At 37.8% G+C, this 27016-nt stretch overlaps 1 long non-coding RNA gene across 2 annotated transcripts; it reads left to right on the top strand.

Annotated features, from left to right (window-relative positions):
* Window positions 1–26695, top strand: LOC129054189 (uncharacterized). 2 transcript variants are annotated; one of them, XR_008518895.1, is made up of 6 exons: window positions 1–477; window positions 4786–4831; window positions 10694–10751; window positions 12153–12260; window positions 12718–13018; window positions 26591–26695. It is a non-coding gene; the product is annotated as an uncharacterized LOC129054189 (long non-coding RNA). The 2 variants fall into 2 exon arrangements; XR_008518896.1 differs by lacking the exons at window positions 4786–4831; window positions 10694–10751.
* The last annotated feature ends 321 nt before the right edge of the window (window positions 26696–27016 follow it).

The following is a 27016-nucleotide window of genomic DNA, read 5'->3' as shown; positions in this document are numbered from 1 at the left end:
CTATACAGACTTCTGCTTCTGGGGAGGCCTCAGGAAACTTACAATCATGGCGGAAGGCAAAGGCAAAGGAGGCACGTCTCACATGGCCAGAGAAGAAGGAAGAAAGTGAAGGGGAAGGTGCTACACGCTTTTAAACAACCAGGTCTAATGAGAACAGACTCACTCTCATGAGAACAGCAAGGAGAAATTCATCCCCATGATCCAATCACCTCCCACCAGGCCCCTCCTCCAACACTGGGGATTATAATTCCATACGAAATTTTGGCGGGGACGCAGATCCAGACCATATCAGACAGTTCTACATTTTGCAGCTATGTTTCCACCTTGCTACACAACTTCTCCGAGAGCAAGGGCAGAATAATTGCCGGACTTTTCCAAACATCACACTGGAAAGCACCAGGAGGTTAAATGACTAGCCCAGAGCACCAAGCCTGACAGTTCTTAATCCAAGATTAAAGCCAAGTGTGCGGTTTACAGGTAGGTTTGCGCAAAGCTCAGCTTCTGGAATTTCACATTTGTTTGTGGAGTAACAGCACAAAGCCTTTGTTTATATGATTTTAAAAGAATTAATCTCATTCATTCTGAAGAAAGTGGCAGGGGAGCTGACTGAAATCTTTCTCTGCTGTCCTTTCATTTTGGGGTCAGGGGTTTACATAAGCTCCCTTTAGCAGATTTGTTTTTCCTAGAACACAGAAGGTACTTGATGATCCCTTGCATCTGTCACAAATTCTTCTATCGCTGGGCAGAGTAACCACAGCTTCCCTCAGGCCCTGCAGATGTCAGGACACAGAAAGGAAATGCTGATGAAACCTCTCTCCTTTGGCTTCTCTGGCAGAGATGCCTGACCCCTGGCTCCAGGCCCCACCCCACCCCATCCAGATCAAAGTCATGTCAGTTGCCTTTGGAGCACATTGAGAATTTCTTTCTCTTCTCTTAAACTAGTATTTATCCATTTTTACTGCCTTATGTTGAAAGAATCATATTCATCATCAAAAAATTGAGAACTTCAGAAAAAGATAGGAAAATCACTAAGAGTTCTACAACTTAGAAATACCATTTGTGATATCCTTCTAGTCTTTTTTTTCTCCATATGCAGAAATAAACATGCAGATATATAACTATATAATATACTTTTAACATTTAATTTTTTTTATGAGATGGAGACTCACGCTGTTGTCTAGGCTGGAGTGCAGTAGCATGATCATAGGTCACTGCATCCTCAGCCTCCCAGGCTCAAGAGATTCTTCCACCTTAGCCTCCCAAGTAGCTAGAACTGCAGGGTAACACCACCACACTTGGCTAATTTTTTAGCTTTTCCTAGTGATGGAGTCTTGCTATATTGCCCAGGCTGGTCTCAAACTCCTGGCCTCTATATAATATACTTTAAAAGATATTTTCCTTAGAATTCTATTTATATTTTATCTTTTTTTTAACTCAGTAGTATATCATGAATATTATTTCATGATTTTCAATAATGGTGTAGTATTTTTTTCTCATTTTTGTTTTTTTAAGAGACAAGTTCTCAGGCTGGTTGCGGTAGTTCATACCTGTAATCTGAGCACTTTGGGAGGCCAAGGCAGGGAGATCTCTTGAGGTCAGCAGTTTGAGACCAGCAGATCACTTGAGATCAGGAGTTTGGCCAACATGGTGAAACCTTGTCTCTACTAAAAATACAAAAAACAGAACAAAACAAAACAAAACAAAAAAAACAAAAAAACCATAGCTGGGCGTGGTGGTGCATGCCTCTAGTCCCAGCTACTTAGGAGGCTGAGGCAGGAGAATCGCTTGAACCTGGGAGGCAGAGGTTACAGTGAGCTGAGATCGTGCCACTGAACTCCAGCCTAGGCAACAGAGCGAGACTTTTCTGAAAACAACAACAACAACAACAACAACAAAACAAAACAAACAAAAAAACAGAGAGAGAGACAAGTTCTCACTGCCTTGTCCAAACTGGATTCAAACTCCTGGAATGAGGTGATCCTTTCACCACGGCCTCAAGAGTAGTTGGGACTACACATGCATGCCACCATGCTTGACTGTGTAGAATTTTAATCATTTGGCTATATAATAATTCAGTTAACATATATCATATTTTTAAACTTTTATGTTGCTCTTTCTTGCTATACAAATAATATTGACCTTCCTTGATTCTATTTTCTTTACATAAATTCTTGGAAGTAGAATTGCTGGGTTCTTAAGAAGATTTAGCTTCCTAATTTAGTTTTTTTTTTTTTTGGACCTTGTTTTAAATTATTTTATAGTTTAACAAGGGACCCAAGATGGAGCTGGGTGGTATGAGAAAGTTTCTCTCTCTAGAGAGTGCATGGTTGGATTATGAAGAGCTGATTAAAACTCAGGGTCTTAGAGAGTTATCAGTGGTGCCCACAGAGGGAGGCTTTTGAATCCTAGTTTAACCTAACAGTGGTTTGAGAGTATTAGGGAAGGGCAAATGTTGACAAACAAGAGCGCAGGATCTAAGGCTAGGGCGAAAACTTTTGGAAACAGGGGACTTCCATAGATGCCTTGTGGGAAAGTTACAACAATCCTCAATTCTTTGACAACAGTAATAACCCTCTTGATCTATGCCCAGCTGTCCAAAGCTTCCATCCAGATGTGCACTCCAGCATTAGGTTCACTTGCTAACCTTTTTTCATTAACTGCACAGTCTCTGCAGGTAAATAAACCTCAAAATATTTTAGCCATCTGTTGTCCCAGTGGCTCCTGGGATTGGAAACATGGAAATTCCTGAAACTACTTGAGTGAGCACAGGTAACTTTATGGCTATGTGGATCAGTGGCCATTAGAAATTTCCACTTACTTGTCTAATGGCTAGTATGCAGGCATTTCTACTTACCTGGAACCCTGAAAACAAGAACACTCCTAAGTTACTGCTGAAAAATACTGTAAACATTTTGATCATTATTCTTTCTGTAATATCTTAGTAGAAATTTCCCCAGAGACAAAGTTTTAAATGCAAGAAGTTTATTGGAAGGCACAAAGGAAATGGGTAGTTAAGGGGGAAGTGATACAGAAAAGGGAAGAGATGATTAATAAAGACATATAGCCATAAAGTTACATGTGGTAGTTCTTGCATTTTATTCCAACTATGAGGATTTCAAGCTGGAAAGTCGTATGATCTGATTTATATTTTGAAAAGATCATGACCCAGCAATACTGTACTACAAAAGCACAGTGGATGACTGGAACTGAATCCCCTGGGAAATCTCTAAAATGTAATGCAAAACAAAAGCCTTCGAATTTTCCTAGACTGAGCTGGGCATGGTGGCTCATGCCTGTAATCCCAGAGCTTTGGGAGGTTGAGGTGGGAGGATCACTTGAGGCCAGGAGTTTTAGACCAGCCTGTGCAATGTAGCGAGACCCTGTATGTATAAAAATTAAAAACAAATAACTGAGCATGGTGGCAAACACCTGTAGTCCTAGCTACTCAGGAGGCTGAGGTGGCTGGGATCACTTGAGGCCAGGAATTTGAGGTTACAGTGAGCCATGGTCATGCCACTGTACTCCAGCTCAGGCAACAGAGTGTGGCCCCGACTCTAAAAAAAATGAACAAAACCAAATTATTGGGTCTGGTCTGAAAAGCATGAAAAGCAGACACCAAGACAGGCCAATACCTATGAAGGATCAAGGGGGAGTGAACAGGAGTAGGAAGAAAGAATTTTCAGACTACAAGGTAGGTTTGGCACTTGTGAAAGGAGAAAGGAAGGAGAAACCTCAGGCCATAGCACAGTTCAGAGAAAATCTCAGCTAGACCAATGGAGAGTCTTCAAGCAAGAGTAGGCTGTTCAGGCAGGATGATTGGTGGTCACAAGTGGAGCCTTGACCATGCCCAATCATTGGCTGGGTGCAGTCCAGGCAAAGCTTGTCCTTGAATGGCAACATGTTTTTCCTCGTAACTTGCTAGCCAGTCCCTCTTGGTTCCTTTTGCTGGTTTATCTTTTACTTTCAGATCTCCAAGTATTGGATTTCCCAGGTTATCTCTTTTTTTCTATATATACTTACCTCCTAAGTTTCCTACTAGTGTCGTAGCTTTAAATGTTATGTATATATTTGTGACCTACAAGTTTATATCTCTTGTCCAGACTTTGCCTCTGAGCTCTTCAGCCACTTCTGCTCATCAGTTCAGATATCTAACTGCCTATTTGGATGTCTAGTGGGCACTTCAAATTTAACAAGTCTAAAATAGAGCCAAAACACAAGTCAAATTTGTGTATTGTCCTTATTTGTGTTTTTAATTGTCTTTCTTCTCTATATGCATGTAAGCTCCTATAAAGATGTAAAGATAGATTTTTGTCTGTCTTTTTTCATGCTTCTAATTTCTGAGAATAGCACATAGTATTACTACAGTATATAATAAAGAATATTTCTTAGCCCTTGAGACAGACAAACTTTTGTGAGATTGACCAGTGTCTGAGCTAAAGCTGTAAAGGAACTTAGCATTACATAAAGGGCACATGGTAATGGAACACCTGACTCATTCTCTGGTAACTCACACTCTGAGCTAAGCTAATGGACACAGACAATTTTTATTCAACGAGGTAGAGCAAAGAACTGGTGCAAAACCCAGGGGAAGTGAAGAGTTTAGAGCTTTAAAGAACACGTACTACCTTAAAAGAGATAACTAACCTACCATCCCAGCAAAGTCTAATGAGTACAATTAAATCTAGCATTATTAATGCATTAAGCTAAATGCTTTATATAAATCACTGTATGTAATCTTCACAACAGTTATATGAAAGACATGCTAACATTATCTCTGTTTTCTAGCTGAGGAAACCAGGACTATGAGAATTTCTAAAGAATCTTCTAAGATGTAAGTGAAAATCTAGGAGACTAATATGAAACATTTTTAAATTCTGAAAGTCAGGCTGGGTGTATTCATGACGGAATTGTTTCCTTGAGGGAAGCCAAAAAGAAAAGGGGTTTAGCACTTAGGTTATTTAATGCCAAGATGAGACCAAGTTAGAGATGTCAGTCTTGGAACAATTTTGTGTTGGAAGAAAGCTTGGATGGACTAAATGCAAAATTCAGTTGCCTTTTGCCTAAATGATTCCATCCCAAAATAGTTCTAGCAGATTCTGCTGATGCTCAATTCATACTGTGTTATATCCTTGCATCATTCTCTTGCATACCAGCCTGATCTTCAATGTCCAGCCTGCCAGAAGAGGCAGGGGCAGAGTGCCTGATAATGGTGATGCTGAGAGACTGTGCCCATAAGTACAGAGAGGCCAGGTTAGTTGAGAAGTGAGAAATGACTACTGGATTGAGCAACATGGCTTTGGTGGCATGGTGGAGGCAAACATTTGATTGAAATGAGTTAAGGAGATAGTGGGAGGAAGGAAACGAGAGACAGTGAGCACAGACCACTTCTATGAATGACTTGATAGCTACCTTCACCACTTAAATAATGCAAACAGCTTACATCACATCTTTTTCTACTGCTGAAGACATATTGTCATCGGCACACTTAACATATAAGAATATCAGAGAGGAACAGCAGCATGACATCTGAATTAGGAATTGTAAAACTTGCATTTTAGGTTGAGCTTAAAATGTGACTAGATTTTTGGCCCTAAACAAGTTATCTCCCATTTTCTCATTCTCTTATCTATTCAATGAGATTTGCAGCTTTAGATTTCATTATTTCCCCAAGAAGATTAATTTGAATTGCCTCAGGTAAGATCTAATATTCTTTTCTTCTCATGGTACATAATACATACCCATTTGTTGTCAATATCTTTAATAAGAATAAAATGTTCTATTCTCTCTCTTTTATTTTTTTTTTTAACCTGTTACAAGATCTTTTCTTTAATGACCTCTGGAGACTTGATGAGGGAACTCCCTTATTACTTGGATATGACATGTCAGTTACTATTAACTTAAACGTGTGATCTTGTCAAGATTTGCCTCTATAGGATGGCTTTTCATTTAAACTACCATTAACTAGCTATGACATAAATGTTGACCTTAAAGTTGAAACGTTTTATTAATCCTATATTGCTTTCAGTTAGAAAATTGTCCAACATATGGAAAATATTTCAAAGAAGTATTTTTTTCAGGACTGAATACTGATTTGTGCCTATTTTCACACTTGTTTAGTGTGCACAGTTATTTGATACTTTGGTCAAAGTTATATTTATATTTAAATGAACTACTTCTTTTTCAGAATAGCACAGAATATAGTTTAGTGGGCATAGTCTTTGGATTAGGAAAATCTGATTTTCAATCTTTGTTCTGCCATCTGCTAATGTCAGGACATTTTGCTAGTTAATAGACATCTCAAAGCCTCATTTTCCTTTTCTGTAAAATAAGAGACACTGAGCTTTGTGAAGGACAAATGAGATATGCTTGTAAAATGTTATGCACAGTGTGTGAATCTAAGTAAATGTTCAGGAATCTATTATCACTGTGAACAAGCAACTTACGAAGTTTTAAAAGAGTTAAAACATATTATGATATGGTGCCTAGCCTCAAGGAATTTACACTCCAATGAAAGCATCTGACATATAGTTTAAGTGCAAGGAAATTCTTAAGAGTCATTTAAAAATATAAAAGCTGAGAACTCTGGGAATACAAAAGCAGAACTACTTCCAGAAGAAGAAATACTTCCAGCTTGGGATTTTAGGAAAAGCCTCATCATGGATATGATATTCTAGGAAGGAGTAACGATTTTGTCTGGTGGGGAAGGAAAAGGAAAAGAGAGGAAGTGGAGGAGGTGGAGAAGGAAAGAAAAAGATAGACTTTTCAGGTAGAGAGAGCAGGTAGAGTGGCTTGAGCAAGGAGGGATGACTCATTCACACAGCTGGAGCAGAGTGATGGGTGCAGAGAATTGGGAGGTGAGAGCTGACAGATGAATTGGGGGTAGAGGTAGGAAGACCATGTAAGATTTTAAAAGCCATACTACAGTGTTTATCATAAGCAATGGTGGAAGCACAATTTTAGGCAAAAGAATCACACAATCAGGACACTGAAGCAATAGATCAGAGGTTGCAGGGAAATCTGAAAATCACATTTAGTTGGTGGTCTGTGAAAGCCATTTAGATGAGCAAAGTGAAATAACTGGATGAGGACTTTGGAGATGAAAGAAGGACAGAAATAGAGATTTGTTTTAGAGGTGGGCCTGAAATGATCTGATGATCATCTGGACACAGGCAGCGAGGGAGAAGGAAGTATTAAATCTGACTTCAGGGACAATCTGGGAGCAAGATGGTGGAGTAGAACTCTCCAGGGCTCATCCCACCATAGAAATATCAATTTGAACAACTACCCACATACGAAAATACTTTCACAAGAGCTATGAAAATGTGGCTGTAGCTCAATAAAAGGCACATTGAAGAGGGTAGGAAGAACAATTTTATATTACCCAAGACACCTCTCCCCAACCCTAGGCAGCATGGTGGCTGAGAGAGATACCATCACCTTGGGGCAAAGAGAGGGAAGTGAGCTCAGAACATTGACTTTTACCCCAACACTGGGCTTACCACCCAGCACCAGGCAGATCCCCACAGTCCAAACTACAGACTAGTATCCATGGATTGAGCCTCTAGACTGACCCTGGTGCTAGGTGGGACCATATAGTCCTAAAGCTTCAGCCTTGTGTGGTGGACTCAATCTCTGGCCTGCACTACTACTGGGCCAACATCAGCAGCCCTGGATTCTGGACAGCCCTTAGCTATAGGCAGCCCTCAAGCAGCCCAGACTTCTGAACCCTATCTCACACTATATTCAGAAATCAACTCAAAATGGATTAAAGACCTAAATGTAAGACTCAAAAGTGTGAAACTTTAGAAGAAAACATAGTGAAAAAGCTCTATGACATTGACCTAGGCAGTGAATTTTTGGATATAACCTCAAAAACACAAGTAATAAAAACAAAAATAGACAAATGGGATTATATCATACTAAAAAGCGTCTATAAAACAAAAGCAACAACCAACAGAATGAAGAGATAACCTACAGAATGGAGAAAATATTTGCAAACTATACATCTGATAAGGGGTCAATATCCAAAATATATAAGGAATTTATTAGCAAGAAAACAAAATGACTTGATTAAAAATTTTGCAAAGGACCTGAATAGACATTTTGCAAAAGAAGACATACGAATGGCCAACAGGTAGATATGAAAAAATTCTCAACATGACTAATCATCAGGGAATTGCAAATCAAAACTACAACGAGATACCACCTCACATCTTGTGTCAAAGGGACAAAAGATAACAAGTGTTGGAGAGAATGTGGAGAAAAGGAAACCCTTGCACACTGTTGGTGGCAATGTAAATTAGTCCAGACATTATGGAAATAGTATGGCGGTTTCTCAAAAAATTAAAAATAGAACTACTATAAGATCCAGCAGTTCCACTACTGAGATCCAAAGGAAGTGAAATCAGTATGTCAAATGATATCTGCACTCCCATGTTCATTACAGCACTATTCACAATAGCCAAACATGGAATCAACCTAAGTGTCCATCAACAGATGAATGGGTAAAGGAATGTGGTATATACACAAAATGGAGTACTATTCAGCCTTAAAAAGAAAGAAAGCCTGTCATTGTGACAACGTGGATGAACCCAGAGAACATTACATTAAGTGAAATAAGCCAAACACAGAAAGACAAATACCACGTGATCTCATTATACGAGAATCTAAAAAAGTTGATCTCATAGAAGTAGAAAATAGAATAGTAGTTACCAGGGGCAGGGGGTACTGGGGGGTTACAGAGATATTTGTCAAATGATACAAAATTTCAGTTAGGAGAAATACGTTTAAGAGATCTATTGTACAATATGATAACTATAGTTAATAATATATTGTATATATTATATTCTTGAAAAGCACTAAGAGAGTGTATGTTAAGTGTTACCACAAAAATGATAACTATGTAAGGTAATGCATATGTTAATCAGCTAGATTTAGTCATTCCACAATGTGTATATACTTCAAAATATTTGTACACAGTAAATACAATTTTATCTGGGAATTAAAACATATAAATTAAGGGAAAAAAGGGGCAGAGCCTTTGGGAAGTGATTAGTCATGAAGGCAGAGCTCTCCTGATTGGGACTAGTGCCCTGATATAAGAGGCCCAGGGGAGCTCCTGGGCCCTTGCACCATGTGAGAGTGGAGACAGAACACACCATCTATGAGAAAGCATAGCCTTACCAGGCACCAAATCTGTTTGCCCCTTGATCTTGGACTTCCCAGCCCCCAGAACTATAAGAAATAAATTCTTGTTTTTAATATGTTAAGAATATATTAAAAATAAAATATTGACAATTTATTGTGCATGGTCTCTTTGGTTATAGATTCATTTTAACCTAAGTCTTATCAGTTTAATACATTAAATTGTAATTGTTAAAAAAAAAAGCTGTCATCAAGGTTCAAAATGTAGGAGATACAGAAGAAGTTTTGAAGACAGGTGTTGGTAGGAGCAGAAAAATCTCATGCTTATAGGGACCAGGCAAGTAAGGGGAATGAATGAAGTAGGCTAGATTAGGGATTTGATGGGGGGGGGTGGGGACTGTGGAAACTGTCCCGTATACCAAAGGAAGCATCTATTCAGCTTTAGTTAGTCATTGTCATGGAGAATTCATGTCAAATAATACCAGATCTTTCTGTTTTCAAGAGAAACCGAATTTTCAAATTTTAAAGTAATTTATCCTGTTTTATTTTCTTTAGATTTAATTATTTTTAAACACTGTATAGGTGAAACAAAACAAAAGATGAGAATTGAAAACTTATGATAAATTTATAATTTTTATAATTTCCTGATATTTTTCATCTATACATTTGCTTAAAGTACTGTTTATGTTTCCCTTTAGCATTTACACACATTTTTTCAACTGCCTTAGAATGGATATGATTCATACTTAACTGATTACTATTACTACACATTCCAAGTAGTGGTTCTTTTCTTCTTTTCCTTTTGTGCTCTTTTCCACAATAGTGTTTCTTCTACAACATATATTAGTTTCAAGAGAGCTTGAGAAGAAGTAATCAATACATTCATAATATAAATTCTAAAATAAGCGGATGAGGTTTTAGACAGGGGAATATGTGTGTGCACAGATGTGTTTATGTGTTTAGTTTCAGGTACAAGAGAAAGTGTGGACAAAGCATTTTTAAATAGACTGAGCTTCTGGGACTTAAAATGTAGGAGTACAAAAAAGGAAATTTTTAAAAGTCTAGATAAGAGCACAAAGAAAGAAATAAGATCCAGGTAAAAGAGCTTTTAAATGAATATTAACAAGCTGATTTATCAATCAAATCATACAAAATTTCTATATCTTCTATATGGAGGTGTGATGATAGCTCAGTTGATTTTATTTTAAGCAACATCTTTTAAGAAGTACTGAGAAAGAAATTGGTGTAAGATAGCACAGATGTATCATCTGCAAAAAATCAAACTAATCTTTCAATATAAGAATTCACATCAAATTTATGCAAAGTCATTCTTTATATAGCAAGTTTTGATGCCATTGAAATAATGGATAATATTTTTGGTGGAAATATAATCTGTTAAGGTTTTAGAAAAAATAAATGTATGTATTTCATGACTGAAAGAAAGCTAATGACAGAGAGCAAATTCTGAGGCATAATTCTGAAGATAAAAGAGATCAGTTAATTCTCCCTGCAATCATTTTATCTTCCCAATGTGCTATTCATCTTACAGCTTGTTGCCTGGTAACCTGGTGATTATGAGGAATAATCATGGCATACCAACACTGAAGGTACAGGTGATTTTGTATTATGATCCCTGCTCGCTTTTAAGCTGAGTAGGCAATAGTGGGTGGCTCAGTTCCAAGAGAAAGGGTTTTGTTGTTACAGGGAAAGAATGCTGGATATAAGATGACAATTTCACTTCTACCAGGTACTGATTGTGGCTCTTGGAAAGTTCCTTGAATTCAGACAGCCTCAGTTCCCTCATCTGTATAATGGAGATAAACTTAGTACTCAACTGTTTAAGTTGTCAGGAATCTTACATAATATCATGCATGTAAAATACACAAATGCAACTATTTTTAATATTAACAGTATTACTATCACTAAAATGGATAAAGTTTGCTGTTATTGGAGGCTAATTGGAAACACTGAAGTTATTTGTTATTGAAAGCTGAATCAAATAGCTAATGATGATGCTTCGTTTATCCAGTGGAATCCTTTAGTTGAAATTAAGATAAACTGACTCTGGCCAATTAAAGCCGAAAGGAATTTACAGAAAGGATATTCATGGTATACATATTCAATGGACGGCTGGTGAGCCAGGCTTGGGAATTGGAAGAAACCAGGATAGTCTGGGAGAATGACGCCATCACTCATAGATAGGGTACTGCAGCTGAATTGCTGGGCTCCACCTTTTTTGAACTCTCTTTTCCTCTTTATTTTTGAGATTCAAATTCCTGGTATGAATGCATGTCAAACTAGTCTCCCCTGGGTCACATGCTACCTCTTTTAACAATGTTGTTACCAAAAGGAAATCAAGACTCTGTTAGAAATGGTAAATGGACACTCACAGCCTAAAAATTCTGAAAACAGGTTTCCTAACTCCCCAGAATAAAAACAACAAACAATGTCTTTTATACCAACTATCATAAATGTGTGAATAAAAAACTACTAGGCCATAAAAGGCCATGAACTTGATTGTATAGAGGCTTAAAAACTATTACTACCTAGTATTTATTCAGTGTTTACTATGTGCTAGGACTCGTGCTAAACCCACTAAGCAGATTACACAATGTGCATAAATATATTACTTATATAATACTGAATGCCAGATAATGGACAAATTGTAAATTTATCGAATTTACAGTTTGTTTTTATTTGATTTTTATGAATAATTGTGGCTTTCTTTTTTTCTATCTTAGTCCTCATAATAGGAAGTTGTTATGATTATTGAATTAATCAGGAGTCTTTGGGTTTATAGGTGACAGAAACCCAACTCTAACTGAACTAAACAAAAACAGTAAATTGACTAGTTTATGCCAGTGGGAAAAACACAGGAGTGGCCCTCAAATTCCATGGAGTTGCTGCAGGAACGAGGGCCTTGCAGTCAATACTGCCAGGTCAATCTCTCTCTCCATCAGGCTCTCCCTTTGCTTGTATCTGATAATCTTAATTCTTTCCTACTGCAGACAAATCTTCTCCATATGGTGGAGAAATAGTCACTAGCTCACTAGCATCTTGAACTTTCCAGTCTTCCCAGCACCCCGTCTCCAAATCAGAACAGAAAGGATGGAAAGGTGAGTTTAGTTTTGTTTTTCCAATTCCTTTTTTTTTTTTTTTTGAGACAGAGTCTCACTCTGTCGCCCAGGCTGGAGTGCAGTGGTGTGATCTCGGCTCACCACAACCTCTGCCTCCCGGGTTCAAGCGATTCTCCTGCCTCAGCCTCTTGAGTAGCTGGGTCTACAGGTATGCACCACCATGCCCGGCTAATTTTTTGTATTTTTAGTAGAGACGGGTTTTCACCCTGTTAGCCAGGATGGTCTTGATCTCCTGACCTCGTGATCCACCCACCTCAGCCTCCCAAAGTGCTGGGATTACAGGCATGAGCCACCGCGCCCGGCCTCCAATTCCATTTCTTGATTTTTATGTCTGCTGTTGGAAAAGAAAAAAAAGAAAAATAGTTTTAAAATCCTATTTCTATTAGCATACTAAACCTGATACCCTTCCTTCCTCCATCTCTAAAAAATGGGGAAGACAGAGAAATGGAATGAAAAATCTTCAAAGCTGGAAGGACAAAGGGAGTTTCCTGTTCTAGGATGTGATGTGAAAGGAAGTTAGAAGATGGACTGTCCTGAAGCATAGACATGACCCTCTCCAACTCATCATCTGAGATCAGCTGTCCTGGTAGGAACCCCTCCAGCCAACCCTTCCTCAAGTTATTTACTTCCATCTACTGGAAAATTGACATTCTATGCTGATTTTATTGGATGAAGACACTACTCGCATCAGTATTAAAATTGTCCTAATGGATACAGAAACCTACGACATCTACAAAGTAAGTAGTGCCCTTGGTATCAGATAGTTTCCACCTTTACAACTTTACAGAGTTCTATATACTTCATAACTCTCCTGAATACAGTGGGAATCCCGTATGCTCTGTTTGGGGACTGTGGCCTGAAGGAAGACTGTGGCCCCCTGACAACTTAGTCTTGAGCACAACTGGTAGAAACTACCACTATGACTAAGGTAGTAGAAGATGCATTCTATTGATTTTCTTTGCTTATGATTTCTTTGCTTATGATTTCTATGCTTATGATTTCTATGCTTATGATTTTCTTTGCTTTTCAATCCTTTATTTCCTTAATTTTATGAAATATGTACTGACAGCACATGCCACCTTACACTGTACATGTGCCCAGACTGAATTTTCCCCAAGAGCAGTCTTACAGAAAAATGCACCAAGATACAGCTGGTGTTCTTACATGGAGGTTGTGGAGTGTGGTGGCCAGTATTGTGACTGGCAGGCAGAGTTTAAGAGCACTGGATGCATTGCATGAATTTTGTTTTACATTGAAAAAGTGTTTCTGAGGAATAGCCTCATTTATTCATTAATTTAACAAATTATGAATATAAATATGCCAGACACTGGCTAGACACTGGGGATAACGTGATGAACAAGATGGGTAAAATTCTTATCCTTACTGACTCTAATGAAAAAAGTATAGACCCCCACACAAACTATAACAATTAAGTGTGATAAATGCTGTGATAGAAAAATGACAGACATTTATGGAAATGAACAGAATGAACATCTAATTTTAGGGTTCTGGGAAGATGTTATAATCTGGCTTTTGACTTGGCTCCATCCCCCTATAGTGAAGTCATTGGCTTTTTGGCACAGTGCTTTAATAGGCTCCTAAACTAATTTCTAGGTGAAAACAATGAGAGAACTCACAGAAGAACATAGGTCCTCCTATTTCCACTTTAAACTTTATATCTGTGGTAATAGGTGTACATATGAAAGTTGGAAATGTGTCTGACAATGAAAGCATGCATCCCTGTGTTCTTGTTATAGGTGAAGATTAGACCTATATAAATAATTTTTCATGGATAACATTAAAGTTTCAATTAAGATCTCAGTAGGCATTTAATACATAACTCCTAAATGAAGTTCTTTGCATTTGTCTTGATCAACAAATTACTTCCCTGGGTGATAACCATAAACAGCTTAATTTGGCAGGAGAATGAGCATGTACCTTATGTTTACGGATAAAAGGGTGCTTGCTACCTGATGACTCAGGTGCTGAGGAGTCTCTGGTCAGGGACAGACATTGGTGGGAGTGGAATGGATGGGTGGGTTGCAGTGGTTAAGACTGCCATTTTAGCACAGGCACGCAGGAGTGCCAAGAACTTGAAAGCATGACAGATAGTGAGTGAGGAAGCCAAGCCAGTTAAGGATGGCCTCCAATTCATGGTTGACAGCCAAGAGTAACTTGTGGTTAACAGAGCAGGCAAACACGCTCTACATACATGCACTCATTCTGAACGTGCTCTAGGTAAGATTATCTCAAGTTCTGTGGCTAGCTTTGAACTGGAATCACTGACTGGAAGTATGCCAATATCTCTTTGTATGTTCTTTGGAAGTACTTACCTCACTTTAAATTGTCAGCTGTACATATGTGATAGCCAAATTTATTCCAGACTTAAGTCCTTGGCAGTTGCCACTTGCACTGCCACTGCACTTGCCACTTGCACTGTCCTCAGATTGTCCTGTGGCTGACACTTATTTTGTCAATCTCTTCTCAGTGTCAGTATTAGTTCTTCCAGAATTCTTTCTTGAATCCATTTTAAAAAGACAAACCAGTGCTTTCTGTTATATTTTAGTTTTATTATCTTGTAGCATGTATGATTGTTTGAAGTTATCTTAAAGATTTTATAATTGACTATTTCTTTGTTATAGGCATGTTTGGATATTGCTATGTTGCAGGTATTCTTCCTTCTGGTCTGGAAGCTCTATGACAACAAGGAATTTCTCTATCTCATTCACCTTTGTACCCTCAGAAGCTAGAAGAGCCCCTGGTAGTAGCTCCTCTCTGTTGCTTAAGGGCAAGAATTGTATCTCAGACAAAGTCCTGAACTTTATGTCCAGCACAGTCAGTGAACATAAAGATGCTCATTAATATTTAGATTTCTCTAATGGGAAATACAGTAAAACCTTATAGAAGTAACAGATAACATTAAGTGAACTCCTTGTTGGCTAAAAGAGCTAGTTTTTTCTTAACTTTTAAGTTAATTTAAAATCAGCTTTTTTTTATGTGTATTTGTGTGTTTAGTGTCCAGTTGAGTACCATTATGTGACAGGTGCTTTTAGAAGTGAAGAAAGGTAAAAGTGTCCTTGCCTTTTAAGATCTTATACTCTGTTTTAAAATGAGCCAATGAAATGCTTTCTCCTTTCTAATATTTGTAAATGGAGGCTACCTGTGTTCTTAGACATAATGATATTTGTTGAAGAATGAATCAATGAATCAATGAATAAGGAATCAATGAACCAATAAGAAATAGAAGAGCTAAGGGAACAAAACACAGCCAATTTGTCTATGAGTCAGTCTATGAGTCAGAGTAGGAGGATCTGCTTACATGAAGTCTTTGACTCATGAAATAGGCTACATTGATTTTTTCACCCAATGGAAGTCACTGTTTCCTTGTGCTCATAGCATTGTTTCTTACCCCATGGGATGCTCACGGTGTCCCTGTGCCTGTAATGCCCCTTCCTCTTAGTCTCCATATGTTCAAAGTCCAGGCACTAAGGATAAAATTAAACTTCATCACTTCTGTGAAATATTTTATTGCCTCCCTTGTAGTAAGTAATTTCTCCTGCCTCTGAATTCCGAGAATGCTCTACTGATTCCTTGCCTGTGGCACTTAACCTTCCCATGTTAAATCACCATTATTTATGTCTGCATTTGATTTTCTCTTTTAGACTCTCAGCTCTTCAAGGGCAGGCTTCATTGCTGATATATCTGAGTAGCCAACCTTCAGTAATTTATTCAATAAATCTTTACTGAAGACTTATTACATGTCAGGTACAGTGCTCATTTTGGAGAAACAGTTGTGAGCAACTGACACAGACAAGGGAAACACTCACTTGCCCTGTATTATAAGGTTTAATAATAGAGAATAGTATTAATGGCTTTTATATGTTGAGCACTTTGGCCAATTTAAGACAATTATCTTAGCATATTGTGATAGGTAAGGACATAGGTTTTCAACTCCGTAGATTATGATTTAGTTCCTGGCTCTATCACTTGTTGGATGTGTGGTCTTGAAGGACATAGGTTTTCAACTCCATAGATTATGATTTAGTTCCTGGATCTATCACTTGTCGGATGTGTGGTCTTAAGTTGGTAATACAACCTCTTGGAGTTTCTGCCTCAGTTATTATGACAAATAATGCTGTATAACAAACCAAACCAAAGCAGATAAAAACAGAATTTATTAGGCTCATGAGTCTGTGGATTGACTGGATGGCTCTTCTGGTCTGGACTAGACCAGGCTTGTCTCATTGTTGCTATCTCATGAGTCTGTCTGTGATGAGCTAATGAGTCAGCCAGGACAATGGTGCAGTCTAGAATAGCCTCACCCTCTGCATAGCAAGCCTGCACTTCCACAGATGGTGGCTCTGGGGATCCAAAACATGCTCTTTGTAATGTAGGCTCAGAATGGTCAGAGTGTCACTTTTGTCTAATTCTGTTGCTTGAGCAAGTCCCAGGGCCAGCCCAGATTCATGAGGTGGGAAACAGATTCTATATTTTGATGGGCATTGCTGCAAAGTCACATGGTACAGGGTGTGAACACAAGGAGACATCAACAATTGTGGGCGATTTTTGGACTTCGTCTACTACAACTTCAGTCTGCAAAATAGAGATGATAGTAATAGTCCCCATTTTATAGGTGAATTGCGAAAACTGTATGACAGCTGTCCTCAACCCCCCTCCCCCGGGCCACACAGCAGGAGGTGAGTGGCAGGTGAGCCAGCGAAACTTCACCTGTATTTACAGTTGCTCCCCATTTCATGCGTTACCGCCTGAGCTCTGCCTCCTGTCAGATCAGCAGCACATTAGATTCTCATAGGAGCAAGAACCCTATTGTAAACTGTGCCTGTGAGGGATCTAGGTTGCATAAGCCTTATGAGAATCTAATACCTGATGATCTGTCACTGTCTCCCATCACCCCCAAATGGGGCCATCTAGTTGCAGGAAAACAAGCTCAGGGCTCCTACTGATTCTACATTATGGTGAGTTGTATAATTATTTCATAATAGATTACAATGTAATAATAATTAGAAATAAACTACACCATAAATGTAATGCACTTGAATCATACCAAAACCATCCGCTTCCCAACAACCCAGTTCGTGGTAAAACTGTGATCCAGAAAACCAGTTCGTGGTGCCAAAAAAGTTGGGGACCGCTGCTGTGTAAGATAATGTGGAAAAAGCTGGATTGTTACCTGGCACTTAAGAATAACTGTAAATGTTGGAAGTTTGTTATTATTATATCATGTATCCTCACAGCCAACCATATAGAGATATTATTATAATCCTCATCTTACAAAGGAAGATTATGGAGCCAGGATTCAAATGACAGTTTGTTTCACCTTAAAGCTTGTAGCACAGATTTCTTTTCTGTTTTGTTTTGTTTTCTCTTTCTGAACACACAAGCAGACATTTTTCATTCTCCCTTGCTGTTAGGTGTGACTACGTGATAAGATTCTAAATGGGGAACAGATTACTATGATGTACTTCCCTGCTGGCTCATAAAATCCTTCTTTGTGGGATCTTACATGTTCTTTCCCCTTTCACGGCTTGAAGCACACAGCACAACGGCTACATGAACCTTAGAAGTTATGTGATAAAGATGACAGGGCCATGGAATAAAAGGAGTCCAGGTCCCTGAATCTCCATGTGGAAGAGAAATCCCTGCAGAACTGGAATTCTGATTTTGGATTTTAGTGAGCCAGAAGTTAAGTTTTATTGTGAATATCCAATGAAGTGTTGGAGTTTGTTACATCAATAACTAATACAGTTTAGTTCTAACAAACTAATACCAGCTGTAACAAATTCATTAATTGCAGTTAGATTTTACTAGCTATTACGAACGAACCGATACAGAATTTAATTTCTAAAATACTATGCTATACAATTTAGAATAGTTAAACCTTTCCTAGACAGTATTTTGTATATATGAGGCATTCTGATGTTTGTTGAAATGAGAGGATTTCAGAGCCAAACATAAGCTTTCTAGTCACTTAATTCTATTGGTACTTCCTTTCTGCCTATGATTTCCTTGCTTTCTTATCACCCAGAGAAATTTGTTCCTTTTTGGTCAAAGTGGACTTAACAGGTTGAGGGACAGCTAATTTGGACCAGAAGATCCCATTCTCTAGAGTACCATTATTAGAATCCATTTTATCTACATAAACAAAATCAAATAATATTTTCAGGCAAAATGAAAAAATATTGAAGACCTTTTCTATAGATTGGAAATATTTGTTTTAGGGTCTCTGTGTTCAATTCTGAGGACAACTGGGGTCAGGGAGATTCTAAGAGGATTGAAAGTAGGTTTTAAGCACTCTTTTGTGGGAGGAGAGGAGTTAAGAATTAAAAGTTAAAAAAAAAAGGTAGGAAAAAAGCTACTGAAAACAAACCAAATAAACCAAAGGTAATCCAGCCCTATTTGAAGCCAATGAGCAAAAAATTTACACTACATTTCCATTGGCCCAGAAAGAGGAATTCATACTAATTGGTACCATTATAGAAGCTCTAGGTGAAAAGTAGGGCTTTTATCTTACGATAATTATATGAAACCTCTGCTGTTGACCCCACTCAAATAATGTATCTTCTGCCTTACAGGACCAAAGAATTATAGAGGCTGACTATAAAAATTTAGAGCCATGGAGTAAGAGGTCTAGTTACATCCCTTAGAAGAAGAACAATTAGCATACAATGGAATCTCAGTGAAATAGAACTTAACTTTTAAAACATTTCCATTTCTATTCGGTAACCTCGCTTTGAAAGAAGAATAATATAGTTGACATTTAATGAATACTATTTGCCAAGAACTCTGAGTTGAATTAGAAAGAGGCAAATATTAAAATCAAGCTGAAATCAGAAATTTTATGAAAGCAAATTTTCCTCTTTTTTATTTTTAAAATGTAGCAGATCTCAGGGAGGCTTTGAGTAGAGGAAAAAATCACTTAACGAAGTCTTAGGTGAAGTCTCGGTTCTGGCACTTGGTCAAACAGTCCTTTTTATTCATCTGTAAACTGGATATAATGATATCCTCCACTGAAGATCAATGAAATAAAATATGTGAAGGCATTTTTCAAGCCACAAAGTGTAGGGTAAATGTAATTTAAATGTAATTTTACACTGACATACACATATCTAATTATTTTATTTACAGTGGATTCTGGCAGGAACAAATAGCACAATGAAGGTTTTGAGAAAACTTTAAAAAATTTTGCACGTGGTTAATATCTAGGAAACACCTTGTATATCATTGATATTCCCTTGTTACCCAATAAACAAGCAAAAATCCACAACCCAATAAATATATTACAACAAAAACCCACTCCAAAACACAGCAAGATACAATAAGCAAAGACATCTGCAGATGATTGCTATATGATGGAAAATAGTAAATGACATAATTCACTAATATTTTTTATTTCTTCCAGTAAGTCATTAGATGCTTAAGAGAAGTTGCTTATGACAGTTTTCATTTTCATTAAATATTTATATTTACTAATGGAAATTGTTCTGACAAATTGGGTAAGTTGAGCAACTTAGAAATTTATGCTTCAAAAACAGAAGTTCTGGAATTCCTAGTGAGCAAGCTAATGCTTGAGTCATTAACACACCATTGATTTTATAGTTAAAAAGCTGGAAAGGAAATATAGTGAGTGTTTTAAATGTTGTGATAGTTGTTTATCTTGATACTTAAATCACAAGTCTTTTGATTGTAGATATCCATTAGCTATGAAACATGCTCCTGTGGATTTTTCAGAGGATCCTCTTTCAGTTCTCTGGGGATATCTTACCCCCCTTTTTTGTCATCTATGAGGAAGAAAATGACAATGAACCATTCTTGCCATGTAGCAGCTAAGGAAAGGATCATAAGTTTCAGAAAATTGGAAGACCAGAAATTTGAATACAGGACAAAATTTCTGTTTCTGGAAGGCAAAAGACCTGAGTTTCTGGGGAACTATAAGAGAGTAACTTAACCATAATTATTCAACATTAGCCCAACAAATATTTACTGAGCTCTTACTATGCACCAGGCGCAGTGCTCAGGATGCAGTAATGAACAAGAAAACACTGTGTCTGAACTCAGGGTACTTAAGGCAGACAATTAAGTGAATGGTAATAACACAATGTGAGGAATGTGATGACAGGAAGCTGTGAGCACACATACACAGAGACCATAAGTTCAGGGACTGCCTTCCTGATGAGTGATGTATGCTGGGCTCTGCAGGATGAACAGGAGGTAGGAGTGTTCCAGGCCATGGAAACAACGTGTACAATGGCCAGGAAATTAGAAAGAGTATGGTATGTGTTGTCAAGCAAATGGGCTCGCTGCCTGATGCACACAGAAGCCAATAACTTTGGCACCAGCTTTTGAGAAAAGAAAGCTTTCTTTCAGTAAAAAGACAGGAGCAGGCTCAAATCTGTCTCTCTGATTTGGGATCTGGGGCAAGTTTTAAGAGATCAGAGAGCAAGGGAAAGGATTTAGGAACGTTGGTTTGGCAGGGTCTGATTGGAGGGCTTTAGATTTGAGCATTTACAGTAAAGTATGTTGAGGCAGATTTTAGCCTTGGATCATCCTGGCCAATGGAATCCTTACTTATTAAAGAGTTCTGATGTTCAGGTTCTGGTCAAGTCTCAATCTTCTTGATTCTGAAGGCGGAGGGGAAGAATTGTGAGTTCTGGGTATTGTTAGAGGTCAAAGCTTTTTCTATTGCACATGCCCAGGCTATACGACTTGCAGTTTTTGGCTCTGTTATGGCTAAAAGGTAACCGGACATTTTGTTATCAACAGAGTAGGTCCAGTTTGGGCTGGTCCCACAGTTACACATGTTCCAGCCACCAAAAGACAGCGTGGGTAGAATAGTTGTGGAATAAAACCTAACATGAGCTACAAATGTGAGTCATACAAGTAAACATGACATTTGTGATTCTAAACTTTATAGCAGTCACATTAAAAAAGTAAGAGGAGGTAGATAAAATTAATTTCAATAATATATTTTATTCAGCCACAAATGTCCCAGAAACTGTCATTTCAATGTGTAATCAGTATAAAATATTAAGAAGACACTTTATATATTTTTTTCTTTTTCTTTATTTTTTGGAGATGGGGTCCTGTTGTGTTGCCCAGGCTGGAGAGTAGTGGCATGATCTTGGCTCACTGCAACCTCTGCCTCCTTGGTTCAAGCGATTCTCCTGCCTCAGGGAAATCCCCCAGTAGCTGGGATTACAGGTGCGCACCACCATGCCCAGCTAACCTTCTGTACTCTTAGTAGAGATGGGGTTTCACCATGTTGGCCAGGCTGGTCTCGAACTCCTGGCCTCATGATTTGCCCACTTTCACCTCCTAAAGTGCTGGGATTACAGGTGTGAGCCATTGAACCCGACCTATATTATTTTTTTCATACTAAGTCTTTGAAGTTCTGTGTGTTTTTCACGTGAGCACAACTCTATTTGAACTAGCCACATCCAAGTGTCCAAAGTCACATGGCTACTGCCCTGGACAATACAGGGCCTAGACAGTAGAACAAGGGCTCGAGTGGTGAGAGATGGAAATGAACAAGTAGAAAGGAACCAAATCTTGAAATTTATTTATTTATTTGCAACCCATTTAATTAGACAAAGTGGTCTTTAAGGTTCTTCTAGCCCTAAAATTCAGTGAACCGCTAGTGTATCTTAATGTAGGAGTGGTAAGAAATAGCCCAAACTCATTGTTCTCACCGTAACATCTCAAATTTCTCTTCCTCCCCACTTCCCCCTTTCCCTCCTATTCCTCTTCCTCCTCTTTTCCTTCCCTTTCTCCTCCTCCTTCTCCTTCTTATTCATTTTATTCTTTTGACTAAAAAGGTATTTATACATGCCACTGACCCAGGAATGCCACAATGCATATACTTGCTCTCACATAAAATTTTATTTAAAGCTAATTTCTCTTGGTTCATTTGGTAGGGCTTCCATTTGACAGGATTTATAGTAGAATTTTATATAGTAGATTTTACCTTCTGGTGATAGCACTTTCAGTTTTCTTTGGGAACTGTGATTCAGTCCTCCATTTTAAGTCAATGTTGTCCAGGTGTGGCTAGCCATGCTCCAAGTCCAGGGAGAGGTGTGTCTTAGGCCTATGCATGCATTCTTGGCCATAGTGATTGGTTCACTCGTGGGCCTGTTGCATAAATCATATGAATCAGGGCCAACCAGAGCTCATTTGGGGAATTTTTCTTGAGCTATTGGGATATAAGTATATTCTATTCTTTCTATTGGTAAAATTATTGGCAGGATAGGATAGGATGTGGACTGGAGTGGATGGCAGCCATCTTGTCTCTATGAGGAGAGAGCTTGCTTGAGAATGAGCAAACACAGAAAAATGTGGAGCAGTGAGATGGGAGAAGCAGAGCTTTGAGAAAAAGTCTTTTGTGCTCCTGGATCCTGCTGTACCTGAAGTCCAAAGATCCAATCTTGGTCTTTCTAGTTTTATAAATCTCTGTATCCTCTCTCTTTCTTATTCGGATAAAGCCTCTTTGAGCTGGAGTTTCTACCACTTCCCATGAAAAGATTACTGGATAAATCTTCAATAAGATTATTGTCAACTGAAACAGTTTTACAGAATGGGCTCCAGAATTATATTATAGAAAAACATCATTGAATACAAATTCTAATGCCTGAAAAAATATGTTTCTTTCTATGAGCTACTACTAATTATTAACGAATTAAGGCATTTGCTCATTTTATTCAACATTTATTACAAATATACGATTTATTAGGCACTGTGTTCCGCCTTATGTGTTATATTGTGCCAATTATTTACCTGATTGTTTTTCTCATTCCTCTGTGAGCTTTTGGGGACAGAATACTCCTGCCCAACACCACATAAAAAGGCGAATTTGCAAATAAAAATAGAAGCAAGATCTATGAATGTGAAAAGTCTTTCATTCTTTTTTAAGATTGCAAGTCTCATACTCTTTGAGAAGGAACAATTAATACTTTTTTCTTTTTTCTTTTTTTTTTGAGATGGAGTTTTTTATTTTCACTCTTGTTGCCCAGGCTGGAGTGCAGTGGCGCAATCTCGGCTCACTGTAACCTCCACCTCCCGGGTTCAGGCGATTCTCCTGCCTCAGCCTCCTGAGTAGCTAGGATTACAGGTGCATGCCACCACACCCAGCTAATTTTTGTATGTTTAGTAGAGACAGAGTTTCACCCTGTTGGCCAGGCTGGTCTTGAATTCCTGAACTCAGGTGATCCACCAGCCTTGGCCTCCCAAAGTGCTGGAATTACAGACGTGAGCCACCGCTCCTGGCCTGGAACAATTAATTCTTTCAAATTTATCTTCTTCTACTTTACATATGTCACATAATTTTCTAACTATAATTTTGGAGAACTTTAGAATTGGTTGTCTCCCAAAATTGTGACTAGAATAAATGGGCAGTTCAAAAATAAATCCACATCTAGACCTTAGCCCCAGTGCATCAGAATCACTTGGGATGATTATTTGAAATGAAAATTCCTGGGCTCCTTTTGTTCAGGGATACTAATTTGGAGTCTTTGGTAGAGTCCTTAATTTATATTTTAACCAGATGCTTTAGAGAATCACATGCACAATTAAGTTTTAGAATTACTTTGTTGCTTAGGAAAACAATCCATAAGCATTGCAGGATAGAGTGAGGACATGGACTGGCTTTGAGACTTAGATCACTAGCATTTAAATGTTATTTATCTACTTTAGTCCACCTGACAGCAAATAATTATTTTTAATGATTATAAACATTTCACATGGGAAAATATTTTATAACTATTATTCACCTATTAACGTATGAACAGAGTTTTATTAGCCACAGGTAAATACTATAGATCATAGAGACTATTTGTTTAATTTAATTATAGCATGTGAACTCTGTCTAATGAGAGATTAGCTGACCAATATTAACTTAAGCTGGAAAAGCTGGGCTAATACTATTATTTTCAAACAAGAAATAAATCTTGTTCCTAAACTCTATTCTTATATATTTTATACAAACTCAAAACACCTTGGTCAATTTTTTTTTACGTTAGCCTGTGTTGTGAGTTTTGACATTTATTTTAAATTTTGTATTGCCTTGCAGAAATGGTTGGTACAATGCATTCATGTAGTAAGAACTGGGTATGAGAATGAGATCTTGCAAAATAGAAATAGCCACCTGAAATTGAGATTTGGAGAGGGGACTAAAAGAGAAGCTCAGATCACAGTGGGTGTATAGGATGCTTATTTTTTCAGTTTCATAAGCTAAGTGGAAGTCTTATCATGCCCACAATACTTTCTGGGCCCTGGTAACATTCCCACATAGTTTATACTTGGATAAAATATTAAAACTGAATAAAGCAACTGGGAAGAGTTTCTATTTCAAGAAATGTTAGATCACTTGAATGTTGGCCTCTAATTCTGGCTAGCTAACTTACTTTTATTAAGTTCATTCATTCATTCATTCATTCATTCAACAAGAGTTCGTAAAGTGCCTGCAATATGCCAGCCACTCTACTAAGCATTTGGGATGGAATAACATGCACATAACCCTGTCCTCATGTATCTTATCATCTGGTGACTCTACTTATCTGTGTGTCTTGTCCTATGTGGAGGAACCCAGAGAATAGTCTTTCATAATTTTCAGAAGAACTTTATTTTAGTTTCCATAAATAACAGACCTATTGGCTTAGTAGATAGTTCATTTAATATGCATGGTGATATCCCGTTTTATACACTAAGTCCTGTCCATCTCAGTCCAATGTACCCCATGAGGAATAAATGAGTTAATCTATTGATTATCACCACTAGACTATTTTTTTGCCAATGATCCTGCCACAGATAGAGTATAAGATGATTGTACTTTTTACTAAGTTACTACTACAATCTGTAGCATGCGTATCCCAACTTACTTCTTTAGAAAGAAGTGTAACATTCACACTGACCCCCCGAATAATTATATAATCAGGAAATCTGTCTTGAGAGGTCAGCTGTGACTTGAACCCATTTGTTGGGTTCTATCAGCCAATGTAGCAATTATGATCAGGACTGCTTAGGAGGATAAGTGGACCAGGCCAAACAGGTGTGAGTAATTGCCTGCCACTCCAGAGCATGGGTTCTGAAGGTGTGAGTGCTAACACAGAACTCTTCAGTGATTTGCAGGGCTGCCAAATGACTGTCATGATGGCTAACCAAGGCCTGATAAATCTCCCTTAATCCCCAGATTTCTATGTAATAATATTTCCATGGAAAAGAAGATGTAGTTTCAGGGGTCAGTGCCTGAGAGAGTTCTCTTTGTCTTTTCTAGTTTTATAAAATGATTATGGCAAGAGATAATTGGTGGTAATGTTGAGGCCATGAGAACACTGTAAGGAGTTGCATGTAACGAATGTTTTAATAAAATAATACAAAACTGATCACGTCTACATTCTACATTGTTCTTTCTGGATCCTCTGATCTTGGGAGATAGATTTATTCAGCCATTTATTGTCACTTATTAGTATTCTCATAGGTATTGGAATCACATCCTGCCCACGTGGGCGTAACACTCTGGATTGAGTACTTTTCTTTGCTATCAACATTGGGTTGAAGATGATATTGGTTTTTCCTTTAGTGGAGCCAAAACCACTTTTCTTCACTGTTCTTGCATCTGTTACAAACTAAGGCGGCTTCCATAGGCTTAACTGTAACTTAGCTCCTGGTAATTGCAATAGCATCAACAAAATTAACATAAATATGCTCACTGAATATTTTACACTATGTAAACTGTTGTTATATATATTTTTATATTCGATCTTTGAAGCCATCCCAAGGGGTGATTGTTATTAAACTTATTTTACAGATAAGAAAATTAAGGCTCATCTGAAGACTTAAGGTCACACGACCTGGAAGATATTGACCTAAATTCAGAACTAGTTCTTCTTAATTTAAGATCCTGTTCCTTTCCCATGGCACTGAATGCCATTCACAGAGATGGCTGCTGTGTCATGTGCCCCCCAAATTTTACTCTGCACTGTCTTTGAAGACATATAATAATAAAGATAGTAAAATGCAAGAGTAATAGTAATAATAATAGCATAATTTGGTGTTAACAGTGTTGCTCTAACCTTAATAAGTGGTTTAAATTCTCTCTCAGATTCACTCTACACGTCTGTGAAAACAGTAAGCATCTCTTAATATTGTGAGGATTAATGACGTCATCCATATAATAATAAGATGATGATGATGACAACTACTGTTTTGGAATCCTATGTGTTTACTAAATGCTAGCTATTTTATATGTTTTACCTATAAGCCTTGCAATAATGTTGTAAAATATGCATTTTAATTCCCAGCTTATAAGTGGGGAAACAAAGACTGGAAAATGTATGTGATTTGCTCAACAAATCAAGAGCCTGTGTTAACATCTGGCGTGGATCCAAAACCCATGTTCTTTACTGTGGTAAGTTGTTGCAAAGCATTCTTTGAAAAAGATGGAAGCCTTCTTCACTCAAAATCAATTAATTTCTTCAAACACTTGACCTCCCATGAATACCGAGTCCATGTTATACTCATGGTATATTTTAGTGTACTTAAGGTACACACAGTAAAAGAAATTTGAATTTCACAATTTAGCAAGATAGTTGGTTGCTGTGAATGAAAATATTTCTTTTTGTGCTAATGAGTTTATATGTGTTATCCTAGGTTCCTTAAAAAAAGGTAGGTCAGATTCCAAAGAAACTGTGTTCTAGAAAATAATAGTTTAATGAAAATCTAGGTTG

The sequence above is a fragment of the Pongo abelii genome, chromosome 4 (assembly GCF_028885655.2).
Source record: "Pongo abelii isolate AG06213 chromosome 4, NHGRI_mPonAbe1-v2.0_pri, whole genome shotgun sequence".
Classification (NCBI taxonomy): Eukaryota; Metazoa; Chordata; class Mammalia; order Primates; family Hominidae; genus Pongo; species Pongo abelii.
This window is presented reverse-complemented; position numbering and strand designations above follow the sequence as displayed.